General features: G+C 51.2%; 1 protein-coding gene across 3 annotated transcripts in view; it reads right to left on the bottom strand.

Moving 5' to 3' along the window:
- The window catches only part of LOC147097920 (uncharacterized), a 78,761-nt gene extending 65,847 nt beyond the window's left edge, over positions 1-12,914 (bottom strand). Inside the window, exon 1 of one of the 3 annotated variants that reach the window (XM_085970995.1) lies at positions 12,482-12,897. The gene's annotated coding sequence lies outside the window, so the exon portion shown is untranslated. Of the gene's footprint in view, positions 1-12,481 lie in introns of all 3 variants that reach the window. The other 2 variants (XM_085970993.1, XM_085970996.1) reach the window with 2 other exon arrangements.
- Between the last annotated feature and the right edge of the window lie 2,086 nt (positions 12,915-15,000).

The following is a 15,000-nucleotide window of genomic DNA, read 5'->3' on the forward strand; positions in this document are numbered from 1 at the left end:
TGGAAGGAGGAGGAGGGAGGGAAGGAGGAGGAGGGGAGAGGGAGTGAGGGGGGAGGGAGGGAGGGGAGAAGGGAGGGAGGGGGAGAGGGAGGGAGGGAGGGGAGAGGGAGGGAGGGGGAGAGGGATAGGAGGGAGAGATGGGAGAAGGGGAGGGGAGGAGGGTGGGAGTGAGGGAGAAGGGGAGGGGGAGAGGGTGAGGGAGGGGCGAGGGAGTGTTGGGGAGGGGGAGGGATGGGTAGTGGGAAGGGTATGGAGGGAGGGGGGGAGGGAGAGAGGAGGAGGGAGTGAGGAGAGGGGAGGAGGGAGTGAGAGGGGTAGGAGGAGGGAGGGAGAAGGGGAGGGGAAGAGCGAGGAGGGGGAGGGAGATGAGGGAGAGCGAGAGGGAGGGGGAGGGGAGGGCAGGGAGGGAGGGGGGGAGGGAGAAGGTGAGGGGGAGCGAGAGGGTGGGGGTTGGGGGGGGGGGACATTAGATAGCGGGGGGCGGGGGAGACGCTGCCTGCAAATTCCCCTCACTGGGTAAATCTCCAGCTGGTGATTTGCTGGGCCTCACTGGGCTGAAGGTGCCAGGTTTGGGCGCTGAGCTGGGCTGAGCGAGGGAATTGTTGTCCCCTCGATGGATCCGAGCAGCAGTTATTAATAAATAACAGCTCTGACGAAAGGTCATTGACCTGAAACGTTAACTCTGTCTCTCTCGCTCTCCATGGATGCTGCCTGACCCGCTGAGTATTTCCAGCATTTTCTCTTTTTATTTCAGTATTTATTAATATTTGATATGTTTGGGGCAGGGGGGAAGGGTGGTGGCATGTGGAAATATGCAAAGCATTCTTCAAATAAAACCTAATTTAATGTCTGTCTCTGGGTTGTGTGTGCCTGTCTCTGACTTTCTGTTTTCCTTTTAATCTTGACTTTCAGACATGTCAGAGAGGAACGTACAGACTTAGCAGATGTGTTGTTAAATGTAGCTTGCATCATCACTAATAAAGCGTCTGGTCTGCCCACACTGTTCCCGAGCCAAGTATCTGGTGTGCTGGTACCTCTGGGTCAGGTGTGGCTTGTCTTGCTGGGTGGAAATGCAAGTTGTGGTGAGGTTTAAGGAGGAGCCTTCTGGGCGGTGATGTTTAAATTGCTTGCTTCTCTCGCAGGACCTGGAGTGGGGTTGGAACCTGTTTCCTTTCCGCCCCCCAAGTTCTGATCTTTCCAACAATCCCTCAAGGGCCTGATTTATTCCTGTCTCTTGCACCAGTTTGATTGAAGCCCTCACCCCGACTGTCTGGTTTTCTTGGGAGGCGAGGAGGTGTTGTCGACGGGCTATTCCACTCTGGGAGGAGGTCACAGCGGAGCTCAGTCCTGGCCCCTTGCCCGCTATCCCACAGTCCTGCCTTTTCCCAGCGGTGGGTGCGGGGGTGGGGAGTCACTGGATGGCGACCCCCATTCATTCCCCGGACCCTGTCCTTGGGGGGAGAAATGAGGCCATTTGTAGCCCCCTGGGGTTGCTGCCCTGGCTGTGGGTCAGCCTCGCTCAAGCAAGCCGGGACCCTCCCTTTCTCTATAGGGCTCAGAACAACAGGAGACAGTGCATTTAGCACCTAAGCCACTGGGGGAGCTATAACAGGAATATCGGAACAAGGAGGAGGCCATTCAGCCCTTCGAGCCTGTTCTGCCATTCAATTAGATCATGGCTGATCTGTATCTTAACTCTCATTTACCCACCTTGGTTGCGTACCCTATACTTGCCAATTTTAACCGTGTTTACACCTTCGGCACAAGGCAACACCACAAGTATATTGCTTATAACTGAGCATTTCACCCTCGCCTAACAAAAAAATCTATCTATTGGCCTCCGGTCTCAACAGCTTTTCGGGGGAAGAGCGCTCCAGATTTACACTCCCCTTTGTGTGAAGAAGTGCTTCCTGAAATCACCTGCTGAACGGCCTGGCTCTAATTTTAACAGTTATGCTCCCTTGTTCTGGAACTCCCACACCAGACATCTTAATTCCAATCTCCCTCACGTGATAGCGCCTGTAGCTTTGTCAGGGTGTCTGCCAGTCCAACACAGAATACCCATTCAGGACACCACCCACTATAGCTCAGGCCACAAACCCTCCTCCACGAGGCGAGAGTCTCACCTGGGACATGGAGACCTCCAGCCTCCCACCCCAGACTCTGGCTTCCATGGCTGTACCGGCAATTGCTGCCGGTCCCCTCTCTCGCTCTCTGCGTCAGCCGTGGCTCAGTGGGTAGCACACTCTCGCCTCTGAGTCAGAAGGTTGTGGATTCAAGTTCCACTCCAGGGACGTGAGCACAAAAAACTAAGCTGACAGTCCCAGGGGAGTGCTGCACTGTTGGAGGTGCCGTCTTTCAGATGAGACGTCTGCTCTCTCAGGTGGATGTAAAAGATCCCGCAGCACTATTTCAAAGAAGAGCAGGGGGAGTTATCCCCGGTGTCCTGGCCAATATTTATCCCTCAACCAACATAACAAAAACAGATTATCTGGTCATTATCGCATTGCTGTATGTGGGAGCTTGCTGTGCACAAATTGGCTGCTGCGTTTCCCACATTACAACAGCGACTACACTTCAGAAAGTACTTCATTGGCTGTAAAGCGCTTTGAGACGTCCGGTGGTCGTGAAAGGCGCTATAGAAATGCAAGTCTTTCTTTTGAGGTGTACAAAATTATGAGTGGCATAGGTAGGGTAGATAGAAAGGAACCTTTCCCCTTAGTAGAGGGGTCAATAACCAGGGGGCATAGTTTCAAGGTAAGGGGCAGGAGGTTTAGAGGGGATTTGAGGAAAAACTTTTTCACCCAGAGGGTGGTTGGAATCTGGAACTCACTGCTGGAAATGGTGGTAGAGGCAGGAACCCTCACAGCATTCAAGAAGCATTTAGATGAGCACTTGAAACGCCATAGCACAAGGCTACGGACCAAGTGCTGGAAAATGGGATTAGAATAGACAGGGCTTGATGGCCGGCGCGGACACGATGGGCCTTTTTCTGTGCTGTATGACTCTATGGGGGAGAAATTGGGTGGAGCCGCAAATGAGGCGCCAAGCTCGCCTGGGCGCCGGATTTAGCGCAGCGTTTGGAGCATTAGCGACCGCCGGAAATTCAGCTTGAGTGCCCCAAGAGGGACACGGGGCGAGGCTCGAGGCGCTCCGCGTCCCTCTTAGGGCGCTGAAACTGAATATCGCAACGCAACGTGCCGCAGCGCCACACGCTGTGGCTCGGCGCGCTGCGGTACTGCAGGCCTTCCTCCCATTCTTAAGGGGGAGGGGCCTACACCAGCGCGATCGGAGATCGCGAGTGCCGGCAAAAGAGCCCGGCACCGAGAAGTGCCGGGCTCTCGGAAAACAGCCGGCAATGCCGCGGGGGGCGATCAGGAGGCCGGGGACGGAGGTGCTGGCAGGCGGCCGCCGAAAAAAACGGCTGGCCCGCACCTCCACCTTAATTTGCGCCACTGCCGCCACAGGTAGGCCCCGTGAACCGGGTGCCATTTGCGAACGGCGCTAGAGACGGGCGCTGCCAAATATCGCGATCGGGGCGGTAGCGGGGCGCTGCGCACACCGATGACGTCATTGGCGGCGGCGCAGCGCAACAGGCTAACACCAGCATTAGCGCCCCAGCTAAATATCGTGGGAGGCGCGGCCAGTGGCGCTAAAGCCACTGAGTGCCCTCTTTAGGCGCTAACTGGTGGCGCAGCCCACCGAATTTCTAGGCCTATGACTCTCTTCTTCCCACTGGATGGTGAAAATCCGCAAGAGCGCGCTTTGGCGGCAAGGCCGTCCGGGAAACCGTAGCGTTATGGAAAGGCCTGCTCCGATGCCGGGCCTGTACCCTGAATAGAGGGCTTGCAATGTCACAATGGATGCTGGGCTGGCTCCGTCTCCAGAGCCTAACTCCAGTGAGGTCGGGTCAGCAAACCTCACCACCAAGTAGGCTGTGCGGAGAGAAGGGGGGATAACCTCGAAAAGGAGCGAGAGGCAGTGAAGAGTAGGGAAGAAAAAGCGGAAGAATACATCATCGTCATCTCCTGCGGCACAGAGAGATGCAACTTGCTAATTTTAACCATGTTTACATCTTCGGCACAAGGCGGCACCACAAGTATATGACTCATAACTGAACATTTTGCAACAACTCGCATTTACACAGCACCTTTAATGTAGTAAAACGTCCCAAGACGCTTCACAGGAGCGATTATCAGACAAAAACTTCGACACCGAGCCACATACGGAGAGATGAGGACAGGTGACCGAACGAGCATCTCAAAGGAGGAGCGAGAGGTAGAGAGGTTTGGGGAGGGAATCCCCGAGCTTAGGGCCCAGGCAGCTGAAGGCACGGCCGCCAATGCTGGAGCGGTTAAAATCGGGGATGCGCCAGAGGCCAGAATTGGAGGCGCGCAGAGCATTTTACATCTGGCATTGACCCACCGTTCACTGTGGAGCTGTAAATTTTTTTTTTTTTTTTTTACATTTAACTTGTTTTCCATCACGTTATACAAACAAAGGTGAATCGGCTCCAACATCTGAAGGGAGGCCCAAGCCTGCGCTACAAGGAGGTGACTGACCCAGAGGGGATTGACGTGGCAGCCAAACACACTGGATAAACATGATTCCAAATCAATGACCCACAGAGCAGGTTCCTGAAGTGTGCCTGCAAATGACTCCCCCGCCCTATCCTCCATCCAAATTGCTGCCGTGAAGCCCCACCCCCGTTGCCTTCACACTGCAACCTCCCGGAGAGGAGGTCCTCAAACAAGGCCATCCCCCCCGCCCTGGCTTACGACTGAGGCTCTTAACAGAGACCTGGGTGTCCTTGTGCACCAGTCGCTGAAGGTAAGCATGCAGGTGCAGCAGGCGGTTAAGAAGGCAAATGGTATGTTGGCCTTCGTAGCGAGAGGATTCGAGTACAGGAACAAGAATGTCTTGCTGCAGCTGTGCAGGGCCTTGGTGAGACCACACCTTGAGTATTGGGCCAGAAATTCGCGGCCAGAAGCGTGAGTACGGTCGGGGTACTCACACATCTGGCCGTTGGAAATGCCGGCGTTCAGCAGGAACAGCGCATGCGGGGAACGCCGGCATTTCCAGACCCGAGGTCTATTCACAGCGCGTGCGACTGCACAGGCAGCGCTTGCGCAGTGAACTTTGTGGATTTCAATGATGGATTCAGTGAGGGTAAGTCCTTAGAAGTTACACTTGAAAAAAGCAAGTGTAAAGTTGTTCATCGGCTGCGGAGGAAGATATATTTTATCGTGGAGCTTCTGAAATGCAATATGTGTGTTTGGGAAAGGGAGGGAAGTTATTTTAAGAAATTTTAAGTAAGTTTTAAAGTTTAAATTTTTTTTTTTTTTTTTAAAAAGGGTTTTCAGAACGGTAGGTAGAAGGAGCAATTGTGGCTGTGTGAATGGAATGTGAGAATGAGTTATGTATGTATGTCCACATATATTCCTTTACGTATATGTATGTATGTTTTATATTCCTTTACTAATGTGTATGAATGTATGTTTTTAATTATGATTTTCCAATAAGTTACTTTCTCTGAAAGTCATAATTAAATAATACATTCATACACATAAGTAAAGGAATATATACATAACACGCAAAGGAATATATACAGACATACATACTTTCAGAAGCTCCACGATAATAAATATCTTCCTCCGCAGCCTCTGGAGCAACTGTACCCATGCTTTTTTCATGTGTAAGTTGTAATGACTTGACCTCACTGAAAGCATTAATGAAAGCGGCGAATTATACTGCGCACGCGCTGCCTGTGCAGTCGCACGCGTTCTGCCTCTGAACCCCTTCGTTCAGAGGACAGGAAATGCCGGTTTTCCCCACATGCACTGTGCATGCTGAAAACCGGCATTTCATCCGGCCAGATGCATAAGTACCCTGACCGTACTCGCGCATTTGGAAGGGAATTACTGGGCCAACATTTTACATGTCAATAGAATGAAAAATTTAACAATTGCACGACTTGCCCCCTCGCATCTGCGACTGAGGGTCCAAGGAGGTGCATTGCGCAAGAGGTCATCATCGTACGTATCCTCACACTGTTCCCTTTGGGGAACTGTATGAAGTGGTGGAAGGATTTATGGCCGTGATTAACGCTCATTCCGTGACCGTAACCATCTTTGAACCAGCCATTAGGGTGGTTAGTCTTATGGCGGGAGGGTTTTACGGGCTCCCACAACCCATCTGAGGGGGGGGGGGGGCCACCAACACCCACGGACGCAAGTATCCCGCTGGATGTCCACCCAGAATTTAAAGTTGGAGCTCCGACTCCACTTGCCGGGACTGTCTGGAGTGGGGTTCAAAACCCTACTCCTTCTGGCCCAGCGGCGGGGATGCTTACTGCTACGCAAAAGGCCCACTCCGCACAAAAGGTGACACCCATACGTTTCCTGCGCCTTTTCCCTCCCCGTGACTGGAGCCCTATGCTGCCGTTTCACGTTGCTAATCGGATTGGGCCTTTGTCATAGCGGTAGGATCCCCGCCGCTGGGCCAGATCAGGGTAGGATTTCGAACCCCGCTCCAGACAGTCCCGGCAAGTGGAGTCGGAGCTCCGGCTCTAAATTCTGGGTTGACATCCAGTGGGATATTTGCGTCCGTGGGTGTGGGTGGCCCCCCCTCCTTGTATAGCTTGTGGGAGCCCGTAAAACCCTCCCGCCATAGGACTAACCGCCCTAATGGCTGGTTCAAAGATGGTTACGGTCACGGAATGAGCGTTAATCATGGCCATAAATCCTTCCACCACTTCATACAGTTCCCCAAAGGGAACAGTGTGAAGACACGTATGACGACGACATTGCTAAATAAATAAATGGAATTAAAAAAATTCTTTTAGGGCTTTTAAAAGTCTTTAAATTGCTTTAATTCTCTTTAAAACTACTTCAGATTACTCAAAATAATGTAAACATTTAAAAAAGTTTATAAAAGTTACCAAAATCTTCAAAAAACTTCCAAAAACCTATTTAAACTGCTGCTTTGCATGTAAAAATGCTTAGCAGCTTGACAGAAACATTGGGGGCGTGTCCAGTGAAACTGAGACCTCAAGGGGCGTGTCTCACTTACACTGCACGCTCCTGGCTTCGCGCTGGCTGCACTCCTGGGCGGCGTGACGTCATATGCTGCCCGGGATTCTTCTTTTTCAAACACCAAGTCCAAGCGTCCCTGGAGCTGATCGGCAGTAGCGCGGGGTAAGTGCATATATGGGGCTTGCACGCGCGGCAAGCCCCGTTCACCAATTTCTGGCCCAATGTGTGCAGTTTTGGTTACCTTATCTGAGGAAGGATGTTCTTGCCATGGAGGGAGTGCAGCGAAGATTCACCAGACTGATACCTGCGATGGCAGGAATGACGTATGAGAAACTGGGTCGATTGGGCTTATATTCACTGGAGTTTAGAAGAATGAGAGGGGATCTCATTGAAACTTATAAAATTCTAACAGGACTAGACAGACTAGATGCAGGAAGGATGTTCCCGATGACGGGGGAGTCCAGAACCAGGGGTCACAGTCTAAGGATAAGGGGTAAGCCATTTAGGACAGAAATGAGGAGGAATTTCTTCACCCAGAGAGTGGTGAACCTGTGGAATTCTCCACCACACAAGGCAGTTGAGGCCAATTCATTAAATATATTCAAGAAGGAGTTGGATATATTTCTTGAGGCTAAAGGGATCAAGGGATATGGGGAGAAGGCAGGGACAGGGTACTGAATTTGGATGATCAGCCATGATCTCATTGAATGGCGGAGCAGGCTCGAGGGGCCGAATGGCCTACTCCTGCTCCTATCTTCTATGTTTCTATGTATCTATGAGACGTAGTGAATAACGCAACCCCAAAGCGGGCTGAGGAAACCGACAACACTGCTGGCTGGGAGCCAGAGGGGGAAAAAAAAGTGGAGAGGTCACCCTGTCAGAGCTGTAAAGCTGTTGTTCAGGAATTTCAGTAAGATCTATTTTGCCGGCAAGTAAACATTAGAGGGGGGGAAAAAAAGACATGAAAAGAAGTACCCAAAGTGGACAGAGGCTTCCAATATCTTGCCCTCATCTGCTGGTGACAGCACATGACCAACCACACCCCATCAAACCCCGATTAGGCCTGTGCTGCTGTGCAGCCAGTGTCAACAACAACTTACATTTGTATCTCCTTCTTCTTCTTAGGCTGTCCCTCGGAACCGAGGATGACTTGCTTCCACACTAAAAATGAGTTCTCAGGTGACTGATGAGTCCAATGCGGGACCTACAGTCTCTGTCACAGGTGGGGCAGACGGTGGTTGAAGGGGCGGGTGGGTGGGGTGCTTGGGTTGATGTGTGCTGTTTGCGCTTGGCTTCTGCTTGCTCCCGGCGGCGAAGAGACTCGAGGTGTACGGCACCTTCCCGGATGCTTCTCCTCCACTTTGTGCGGTCTTGGGCCAGGGATTCCCAGGTGTCGGTGGGGATGTTACACTTTTTCAAGGAGGCTTTGAGGGTGTCCTTGAAGCGTTAATATAGCGCCTTTGACGCAGTGAAACCGGAGCGGTTAGCAAACCAAATTTGACATCGGGCCACATCAGGAGATATTAGGACAGGAGCCTTGGACACAGGGGTAGGTTTTAAGGAGCCGTTTTAAAAGGAGGAGAGAGAGGCGGGGAAGTTTAGGGAGGGCGCTTCAGAATCTCACCACCCACAGCCAGCCCAAGATACAAGTAGAAGGTGACGGAGAAACAGAACAAGGGACAGAGAAGCAAAAGAGATAAAGGGGGAGAGGAACAATAAAGACAGCAGAGAAAGGCAAGAGATACACTTCTCCGTCTCGCTGTAAGCAGTGCCAGGGGAAGACCATATTAAGAATCTTACACCTAACTTGTGCTTCTCGCCAATGTTACATTCACTTCCTTGAATACTTTCCCTGCCGCACTATGTTGCTAACACTCATGGAACAGCTCATCCTCCTTCTCACTGTGAGCACCACCACAGAAGAGAACATAAGAAGTAGGAACAGGAGTAGGCCATACGGCCCCTCGGGCCTGCTCCGCCATTCAATAGGATCATGGCTGATCTGAATCTAGACTCACGTCCACATCCCTGCCCGCTCCCCGTAACCCCTAATTCCCTTATCAACTAGGAAACTGTCTATCTCCATTTTAAATTTATTTAATGTCGCAGCTTCCACAGCTCTCTGGGGTAGCAAATTCCATAGATTTACTACCCTCTGAGTGAAGAAGTTTCTCCTCATCTCAGTTTTGAAAGGGCAGCCCCTTATTCTAAGATTATGCCTCCTAGTTCTAGTCTCACCCATCAGTGGAAACATCCTCACCGCATCCACCCGATCAAGCCCCCTCACAATCTTATATGTTTCGATAAGGTCGCCTCTCATTCTTCTGAATTCCAATGAGTATAGGCCCAACCTACTCAACCTTTCCTCATAAGTCAACCCCCTCATTTCCGGAATCAACCGAGTGAACCTTCTCTGAACTGCCTCGAGAGCAAGTATACCTTTTCCTAAATATGGAAACCAAAACTGTACGCAGTATTCCAGGTGTGGCCTCACCAGTACCCTGTACAACTGCAGCAAGACATCCTTGTTCCTGTGCTCGAACCCTCTCGCTACGAAGGCCAACATACCATTTACCTTCTTAACCGCCTGCTGCACCTGCATGCTTACCTTCAGCGAGTGGTGCAGAAGGACTTTAAATTTACAGTAGTGCTGCTGATGTGTCTCTCTCCAGCGACAGTGCTGTACTATGACTTGCAGAGCACCCCCTGAAGGCTGGTTCCTCCCACCCTCTGCCCAGCGCCATGTGCATGTGAGCAGTCTCTGTGCGGGAGCCACCACCCGCTGCCACTTTTCAGAATGGCCAGATGCCGCCACCCCGCCCAGCATTGTGACTGGCCCAGGGAGACGGTGAGGCATTTTAAACACCCAGGAATGGTGGCGTCAGCCTCACAAATGTATAGAGGCGGGTGTCTCTCTCAGCAGCGCGCCACGTCCACCTCTCTCCGAATCTAGGATAGAAAAGGAGGCACTAAAATAGCTTTCCCCAGCGAGCTGCTCTCAGCCCAGCAGCGGATGGCTTCCAGTAAACGGCCCTGAACGAGGCCCCGAGAGCCAGCAAAACACAAGGGTGTCAAACCCAAGGTGGATCCCGGCACATCTCACTGCGGCTCAGAGACACTCCAGCTCTAGCTCGCAGGCTGCGCTCGTGAGGTGATGACCATCCTGCAAAACCGTAACACAAAAGCAAAAAAAAACACTGTGGATGCTGGAAACCTGAAATAGAAACAGAAAATGTTGGAAACACTCAGCAGGTCCGGTAGTATCTGTGGAAAGAGACACAAGAAGTTAATGTTTCAGGTCGATGACCTTTCAAGTCAAACGTTAACTCTTGTTTTTCTCTCTCCACAGATGTTGCCTGACCTGCCGAGCGTTTCCAGCATTTTCTGGATTTATCCCCGAAACAGCTGATGTCTGATCGCCCTAGCCTGTCGACATTCCCCTGATGCCCTGCGTCAGGGTTACCGGTGCTTTGTACAATCGTGACTCAGCCAGTGGCTCGGTGGGTAGCACACACGCCTCCCAGTCAGAAGGTTGTGGGCTCAAGTCCCTCGAGGCTTGAGTGCAAAATCCAGGCCGCCACCTGCGTAAATCCTCAAACAAAGGAATTACACGCGCCGGCACTCAGCGGTGTGTTTAATTGCTTAAAAGCTCCAATTACTCTCCCCTCATCCCACTCTATTCAATCGGTGAACTCTTGTCTGCTGTGTGTGTTCGGTCTCTCATGCACACAGCCAACAGGTCAAAGCAATGAGTACGAACATGAGAATTTTTAGGAAGAAGAAAAAGGTCTAGCTAATAGATCAAACTGACCTTCTCACCATCTCGCCTAATCTCTAGTCTCTCCACACAGCCATATCTAATTGCTGCTTCAACCCATTTGACACTGTATGCTTCAATGCCGCAACTTCCAACACCTTAGGGTGAGAAAGAAATCCTCCCAACTTCCTTTCTTATTCCTAAATATTGCTGATTTTAAAAAAAACTTGTGTCCCGTGGCCTTTGAACCTGGGGTAAGGACAAGAACGACCCTGCGGGATTCCCGCTCCCGAAACGATTGCTGGAGGCGTGAGCATGTGGACACCAGGCGCCAGGGTCAGACCTGGTGTGCCATGTCTTTCACAGTCGAGGGAGAGAGAGACACACAGAGGGGTTTAGAGTCCATGACGGTGATAGTTATGCACGGGCTGTGGAAGGAGCAAGCCCTTTCTTCAGTGCAAGCTTTATATTCTCTCCCACTCTAGAGACTTGAGCACAGAAACCTAGGCTGACGCTCCAGTGTAGTACTGAGGGAGTGCTGCACTGTCGGAGGTGCCGTCTTTCGGATGAGACGTTAAACCGAGGCCCCATCTGCTCTCTCAGGTGGACGTAAAAGATCCCACGGCCACTATTTCGAAGAAGAGCGGGGGAGAGCTCCCCGGTGCCCTGGCCAATATTTATCCCTCAACCAACATCTTGATTATCTGGTCATCATCACATTGCTGTTTGTGGGAGCTTGCTGTGCGCAAATTGGCTGCTGCGTTTCCTACATTACAACAGTGACTGCACTTCAAAAGTACTTCATTGGCTGTAAAGGGCTTTGGGACGTCCGGTTGTTGTGAAGGGTGCTATATAAATGCAAGTCTTTCTCATGTGTGTGTCAGGGCATTGATTTACGCCAGAGTATTGCATTGTGGGGAAACCAGACAGCCCTTGAATTGCCCATTTTAGGGACGGTATCAACAGGATGTTAAGTTAAGTCCCAATTTAAATTTCAGTTCACCAAGCTCTCCCGCTGGCCGAGTGGGTAACTTGACCAGCCAGTGTGGGGCCTGACTCAGGCAGACCAGAGCATCCAACACCGTCCCTGGTCTGTGCTGAATGAACCTATCCACACAGCGGACAGCAGGGTTACTGCAATTGCCCTCAGCTTCCCCCCTTCACCCCCCCCCCTCCGAGCTATTGTCAGGTAAAAAAGAATCCGCCCACGTTCCCGCTCCCGGTTGCTATCCAGTGGCTGCTGCGCGGGTGCAGATGTTTGGCTGTGATGACCCTCACAGTCAAATAGCCAGCTAAGGGGGGGGGGGTCTGGGCCCACACAAGGGTTGGCCAGTTGGGCAAGGCACCAGAGGGTGAGCAACATCCATGGTGCCAAACTGCAGCACGAGGGGGGGAGAAAATTAGAAGGGGGTGGGAAATTAGAAGGGGGGGGAACCTATTTGTCCGCTTGCACGCTGTGCTGAGAGACACTGCTGTCACTGTGGGCTGACCGAGCTCATGTAGTTGGACAGCTGAGCCCAGTGTTTAACTACCAGATAAATCAATCAGAAAAATAAACTCGCAACCTTCGAAAACCTATCACGTTTCCCCCCAACGAAGTTGTTTTAAAAAAAAAATCCGAACACAAGCTCGCCAGGGGGACAAGGGATCGACTTCCCAGAGGAAACAGGCCCAGAAACTTCGTCCTTACCTTCCTCCTTGCGACGGCAGGCGAAGACCAGGCTTAAACATTAACCGCGCTGAACTCCACTGGCCTCCGGGTGTGTGTAGGCTCCGCGGTTCCAGATCCTTTCAGATAGCCCCGTCAGAAAATGTGGGTCACCAAGGTTTAGAGTCAGCTGCAGGAGAGATCTCTCGGGTTTCACCGGCTTTGAAACCCAAGCCCCCCTCGTTAGCAACAAGTGGAGCGAGCAGACGGAAGGGAAGTGCGTCGCTGGCACAGGTTCCTGAGTGCCTGTTTCCACTTCTATCTCGCAGCTTGGCAACCAGTGGTAACGTCTCCATGTGTGTGCAGAGGCCGATAAACCGGATTTCTGATTCATGTCTGGCAGGGGGTGTTGTGCAACCAGTCAGATGCGCATTCTCGCTCTGATCCGCCAAGGTTACGCAGCAATAAAGGGATCTTTGAAAGCGGTGAAGGGGGGGGGAGATGACCTTTTTTTCCCCCTGTTGTTGCAAGGTTTAAAGTTGTACAGATACTCTCTGCTGTTTTTTTTGCTGGCCCTCTGCCAGCCCACAGGCCCTGTACGACAGAACTGCTCGACGAGTTGCCAAGCAGCCACACACACACACACACTGAGCGTTAACCCCTCGCTGGCTCACACCGGATACCCATGGACAAGCCGACCTCATTGCACGTCAGCTGCACCCAGCGTCTTTTCAGCACTTTGTTGAGGGTCCCTGTGGCACAGGACGGAACTTGCGAATGTTAAAAGGGTAACGTGGGGTGGGCCCCTCGGGGGAGGAAGGGCAGAAGCACAGGATAGTTTTTTTTGCCATAGGGTACCGCATTTCCAATCATGACCTCAGGAAAGAAAGACTTGCAAAATTTTACAGCGCCTTTCATGACCTCAGGACGTCCCAAAGCACTTTACAGCCAATGAAGTACTTTTGAAATGTAGACACTGTTGTAATGTAGGAAAATCAGCAGCCAATTTGCGCACAGCAAGCTCCCACAAACAGCAATGTGATAATGACCGGATAATCTGTTTTAGTGATGTTGGTTGAGGGATAAATATTGGCCCCAGGACACCCGGGGAGAACTCCCCCCTGGCTCTTCTTCGAAATAGTGCCACAGGATTTTTTACGTCCACCTGAGAGAGCAGACGAGGCCCCGGTTTAACGTCTCATCCGAAAGATGGCACCTCCGACAGTGCAGCACTCCTTCTATACTGTACTGATGTGTCATAGAAACATAGAAGATAGGAGCAGGAGTAGGCCATTCGGCCCCTCGAGCCTGCTCCGCCATTCAATGAGATCATGGCTGATCATCCAAATTCAGTACCCTGTCCCTGCTTTCTCCCCATATCCCTTGATCCCTTTAGTCTTAAGAAATATATCCAACTCCTTCTTGAATATATTTAATAAGTTGGCCTCAACTGCCTTCTGTGGTAGAGAATTCCACAGGTTCACCACTCTCTGGGTGAAGAAATTTCTCATCTCAGTCCTAAATGGCTTACTCCTTATCCTTAGACTGTGACCCCTGGTTCTGGACTCCCCCGCCATCGGGAACATCCTTCCTGCATCTAGTCTGTCTAGTCCTGTTAGAATTTTATAAGTATCAATGAGATCCCCTCTCATTCTTCTAAACTCTAGCGAATATAAGCCTAATCGACCCAATCTCTCTTCATATGTCATTCCTGCCATCCCAGGTATCAGTCTGGTGAATCTTCACTGCACTCCCTCCATGGCAAGAACATCCTTCCTCAAATAAGGCGACCAAAACTGTACACAATACTCAAGGTGTGGTCTCACCAAGGCCCTGTACAACTGCAGCAAGACATCCTTGCTCCTGTACTCGAATTCTCTCGCTATGAAGGCCAACATACCATTTGCCTTCTTAACCGCCTGCTGCATCTGCATGCTTACCTTCAGCGACCGGTGCATAAGGACACCCAGGTCTCGTTGCACTTCCCCTTTTCCCAATCTATTGCTGTTCAGATAATAATCTGTCTTCCTGTTTTTGCCATCAAAGTGGATAACATAAGATCCAAGGAGAGGACATATAAATTGGCCAGAAAAAGCAGCAAACCTGAGGATTGGGAGCAGTTTAGGATTCAGCAAAGGAGGACAAAGGGATTAATTAAAAGGGGGGAAATAGAATATGAGAGCAAGCTTGCAGGGAACATAAAAACTGACTGTAAAAGCTTCTATAGATATGTGAAGAGAAAAAGATTGGTGAAGTCAAGCCTAGATTTTGTACTCAAGTCTCTGGAGTGGGGCTTGAACCCCCAACCTTCTGACTCAGAGACTACGAGAGTGCCACCCACTGAGCCACAGCTGACACTAAGGCCGTTTCCATCTTGGCGCCTGGCTTGAGCTTGATTCTCCGAGAGCAGTTCTGTGGAGGGGAGCTCAGTACAGGGCACAGGGTGGGGGTAATCTCCTTAACCATTCAAAATTACAGCAACTGACGTCGTTACCTCTAGACTCGACTATTCCAACGCTCGCCTGGCCGGTCTCCCATCTCCCACCTTCCATAAACTTGTG

The sequence above is a fragment of the Somniosus microcephalus genome, chromosome 30 (genome assembly GCF_052327205.1).
Source record: "Somniosus microcephalus isolate GS21.2 chromosome 30, FLI_Smic_1.0, whole genome shotgun sequence".
NCBI lineage: Eukaryota > Metazoa > Chordata > Chondrichthyes > Squaliformes > Somniosidae > Somniosus > Somniosus microcephalus.